Source organism: Gavialis gangeticus, unplaced genomic scaffold (assembly GCF_001723915.1).
Source record: "Gavialis gangeticus isolate Ggan-Ray unplaced genomic scaffold, GavGan_comp1, whole genome shotgun sequence".
Lineage (NCBI taxonomy): Eukaryota > Metazoa > Chordata > Crocodylia > Gavialidae > Gavialis > Gavialis gangeticus.
In genome coordinates, this window is record NW_017729033.1 from 36,505,010 (window position 1) to 36,509,769 (window position 4,760).

General features: G+C 46.7%; 1 long non-coding RNA gene across 1 annotated transcript in view; it reads right to left on the reverse strand.

The window, feature by feature from the left end:
- Positions 1-1,200: 1,200 nt before the first annotated feature.
- LOC109304126 overlaps positions 1,201-4,760 on the reverse strand; it is a 32,110-nt gene continuing 28,550 nt past the window's right edge. Inside the window, exons 3-4 of the long non-coding RNA XR_002099301.1 lie at positions 2,468-2,519; positions 1,201-2,020 (exon numbers count right to left, since the gene is read on the reverse strand). This is a non-coding gene — a long non-coding RNA (uncharacterized LOC109304126). The remainder of the gene's footprint in view (positions 2,021-2,467; positions 2,520-4,760) is intronic.

Consider the following 4,760-nt stretch of genomic DNA (forward strand, 5'->3'; position numbering starts at 1 on the left):
GCTGAAGCTGTCCCCATGCCACACACTCTGGGCAGGACCCCTATGGTCCCCTCCTCCAGCCCCCCAACCCCTTACTCACCAGCACTGGAGCCCTGGTGCTGAACCATGTGGCCTGGCTGGCCGCGTGTTTCAGCACCAGGGGAAGGGGCCAACCATAGAGATGCTCTGGCGGCCAAAGCATCTCTGTGGAGGACCCAACCTCCGGTTGCCTGCTCCACTCTTTTAAACTTTGATTTTTTTTTTTTTTTAAGCCCTGGATATCCAGGGATCTAATTTTCTCCCTGAGCTGCAAACTTGCAGTGTGGGGAACATTTTTTCATTCCTGCACATGCCTGTTGCCCCACTTCAAAGGGGTTTGAGGTGGGACAAGAGGCATGTGCCCACTCATGTGGATGCCCCCAAGGAGAACAAATAAGCTAAGGACAGACACTTATACATAAACCAGTTTAAATGATCATAAACTGATTTAAACCTGTAACCGAACAGACATTCAGTGAACATAAACCAGTTCGAAAATGGCAGAAATCAGTTTAAGATAAACCTGGCTGAATGTAGTATCAGACTTAACTGATTTGGCTCAAACTGGTTTATGCAATGTCTGTCCCAGACCCCTTCCTGGTTTAACTTAAAACAGAGTCCCCCAGCATCCCAGATGCTTTGCAGCCCTGGGTGGCACTCTCTGCTCTGCCATGCCCCTCTGTCTGGCTGCCCCTTGTCCCAACCCCCCCGTCACAACTCCCTGCTCAAGCACAATTCCCCCCTCCCCTCTCCCAAAGTATGGACCATAGCCAGCATGTAGTATGCTAGCTAATGATGGACCTGTGGGTTTTTGGAGTTAATCAACAGGTAGCTGGTAATGTCCCTCTATTCCTTCCTTGGAAAAAGCTGTTTAAGATGAGCTTGAACTAATGAGAGAGGCTTTTTTTTTCTTGAGTTAGGGGTGAGAAACACTGTGTTATCAACTCCCTGCTGGGCTGGTCAGAAAGCGGGGGAACCAGTCCCTAATCAGGGCATCCTGTCAGGGCCTGGCCACACCTCCACCTCAGCTCAGCATTGTGGAAGTGAAGGGAGGGCTGCTGTAGCCCCCCTGGCTTCTAGCCTGAGCTACTGCAGGCATCTGCCTGCATTTCTTCTGTCCAGAGGGGATGTCTGTGCAGTTACAAACCAGTTCAGTCTAGCCAGGTTAGACTAACATGCAAAGATTGAATCAATGCAGGCTCAAGCTTTTTGAATGTTTTCCCCTAGCCATAGACTCTGTGTTGTCTAGAGCACATCAGCAGTGGGTCCCCAGGGGGTGGGAGGGGAGAGACAGGAGGGACAAGGACTGACCAAATCCCTTCCATTCAAATCCTCTGATGTACTCCAGAACCAGAATTTCACCAGTATGGACTTCTCCAGACTCATATTCAATTAGATGGAGACGAAGGGCTCCATCTAAACTCCAAGGTATATCAATCATTTGCTTTCACAGACTGCATCATTGATCTATGAACTTCTTTCCAGCCAAGCTAGAAGAAAAGGCCAGTCTAGAGCAGGATATGAAACAAATAAGCCTCTTGAAGAATTATCTGCTGGCACCTAAATTCTTTGCTTTCATTACCGGGGTAGAGAGTTTCCTGCAATCCATCTGGCTTGGAAAATATTGTGGAATTTAGAAATTACCTTGATGTGTCATAATAGTGTAGCAATCAATATTTGGACTTGTTTATCCTCTTTGTCCCTTTTCTCTTATTGTATATGCTACACAAGAGTGGCTTAAACCAATTTACAACACACTTTCTTCAGGGCTCCTTTTTGTAAAAGCTATTTTAATTCACATATTCTGTTAATTAGTGGAAGTCTGTGAGTGAACTTGATTCTGATAAAAATGACTTGTCAATTTTGCTTAACTAAATCTCTAATTTTAGAAAAATACTCATTTTACTTACTCTGAAATAACAGTTTTCAGCAACAAACTTGGCAACACCAGTATGAAAAAGAAAGAAGGATGATCCTGTTGCTGCCTGGGAGCAGGTAGGAGCTGGCGGGAGAAGGAAGATCTCACTGAGAATGGCACTTCCAGAGTCACTGCTCTGCGAAGCTAGAGTGGCCACAGAGGGGGCAGAGACATGAGAGCCCCCGATGGAAAAAAGACTGATGTGGCACGGAGCGGGGAGAAGACAGAAAAACATGACAGCCAGAGAGAGAGAGAGCTGGCAAGGGGTGCAGTGAGCAATTAAGAAGAGTTACAAGGTTCAGAGACTGAATCCAGTTGAGGACTCATTGACGGAAGAGAGCGAAAATACTGAAAAAGTTGTGGAGGAAAGCAAGAACTCCACAGAAACAAGTAAAGCTTTTCTTTTGTTTTTAAACAGGAATGAAAGTGAAGTAAAATGTATTAAACTTTACAGAAAGAAAAAAGATTTGAGTTCCAGAGGCAGATAGCCGGAAACTATTTTATTTTTTTTTGTCTTGTTTTGTTGCTAACCTTAATTTTGATAGATACGGGACTTTGTATTTGTCTGAGTCGTGAGATTTGTCTGAAAGAAACAAGAAGAGAAGAGTTCAAACTACAAAAAAAGAAAAACATAATAAATTGTGTTGTGTAATAAAAATAATAAATGACACTTACAAGAAAATACTGTATCGCTGTGAGTTTTTGGAATGAGAGTGGTGAAATTTACCTAAATTTAGAAGACGATTTCCAGAGTTCAGTGCTGAAAGATAAATCAACATTATCTGGTGATATATATAGTGGTGTTAAAATTACATCCCTCCTGAAACAATTTTCCATCAAGATGTGGCAGGCAAGAATCGGGATCACCACAAAAATCAACCGGTTATAAGAATCTTATTTGTAATTGGAAATTAATCTGGAAATTTACTGGAAATCTATACTTTTATAAAAATACGATTAGACTCTGAACTTCACAACCAGTTTAGCTACATTATGCTTATGGCAGAGCACCTCAGGCCAGCTACCACCCTGATGGAAGGCGAGTAGGGGCACCTAAACCCCAGCCCCCACCTTTTGGGTGGATCATTTAACATCAGAGGCAGTTGGGGCCAGGCACAGTTGTGGCCACCTGAGCCCATGTGGGGTACAAGACCGCAGATAGTGGAGAGTGGGGCCAGGCATGGCTGCAGCCACCTGAGCCCATGGGGGAGTGAAAGACCCCAAGGAGTGGAAGTGGAGGGGCCAGACACACTGGTGAGTGGCACCTGAGCCTTCAGGGGGTGTGTTTGACCCCAGGCCCTAGCATAGAGGGCGGAGTACGTGCCTCAGGGGATGCAGGGCAGTGTGCAGTAGGGCACCTAATAGCCTGCACTAGAGTGGCAGTTGGGAGGCCCAAAGAGCCAAGCAAAGGGGATGGAGCCTAGTGAAAAGGCAAGAAGCCCAGAGGCTAGGAGCCCTGACTGTTCGTGTGTGGGGCAAGGAACACAGTGAGAGGGGCTTGGAGCCCAATGAGAGAGGCCGGAGTTAGGGGCCAGGATATGGTTACAACAGGTGAATGCTGATAGGGCTGAGTAATGAGGCCCTGAGAACAGGGGGCCTGAGATGAGGCCCTGTGAGAAAAGGGCATGAAATGGGACCCAGTGAACAGGGGGCTTGAGGGTAGGCCCTGTTAACATGGGGGCCAGGTTAGGTCCAGGTAAACCTTCAGGCACCTGAGGCCACAGGTGGGCCAGAGGCTGATTGGTTGGGGCGGCTGAGTAAGTGCCACGGGTAGACAACAGGGCAAGCCAGGAGCCCCTAATTCAGAGCAACTGGGTGAGCGACTTGGTGAGGGACTAGAGGCAGAGTCACTCCAGTGTTCTGCTAACCACCCAGCGCTCACTCGGATGAGGGTTGCAGGAGTGGCCCAAGAGGCCACGCACTGGCTGGCCAGAGAGTGCAGGGAAACAAGCCCCAGGACCCTCCAAGTGAGGGCAGGGTGTGGCCCTGGGAAAAGGAGGGGCAGTATGAGAGTGGCCCTGCAAGGGGGCAGTATGAGAGAGACTGCGTGAGAGGTGGTGGAGTGAGAGAGACCTCAGTGAGAGGGAGGTGGTATAAGTGTAGCCCATGATGGGGCAGAAAGCAAGAGGCCTAACACTGGGATCAGTTGAGCCCAGCCTCAGGCCAGAGCAGAGCTCAGCTGTCAGGAACATCTGCAAGGCTTGGGGTGCAGTATAGGGATGGCTGGAGCTGCATACATAAGCCCAGGAGAACAGGGCATACGAACAAGGCCTCCTGCCTAATTAAGACCTTAATTTTTAAACAACAAGGGGTGGCAGATGAGAAAGGCAGTGCCCAGAGGCAGGTGGGAGATTAGCACTGTGACTAGTCAAGGAGTTCCCACGTTGCCACAGTGCTTAAAGCATGGTTTTATGGAAACCAGTAAAATGATGAGTATAGCAGAGCCCTTACTTAGATATGTCTCAACACTGTGTTCCTTCAATTCTTTCTTCTTCCAAGAATAGACCTTTGCTATCAAAAATTCTACAATTCTGGAAAAATTATGGAATATCACCTCATAATGCTTTTCCTTAACTGCAGTATAGTAGACTATGTTTATAATCTGTCTAGATATAAGTATTTTAAAGAACTCTGACTTCAAATATGTCAGTAAAGCATCTAACACACTACTGCCCTTTAGGGTTGGATTTTCAAAAACAGTGCTAAGATCCACAGAGTGTTGGCTTCAGTGGAAGTAAAGTTAAGCCAACGATAATGGATTTTTTGAAAAACACACCTTATATTTTCAAAATGGGCATTTAAGATATTAACATGGTTCTCGTGA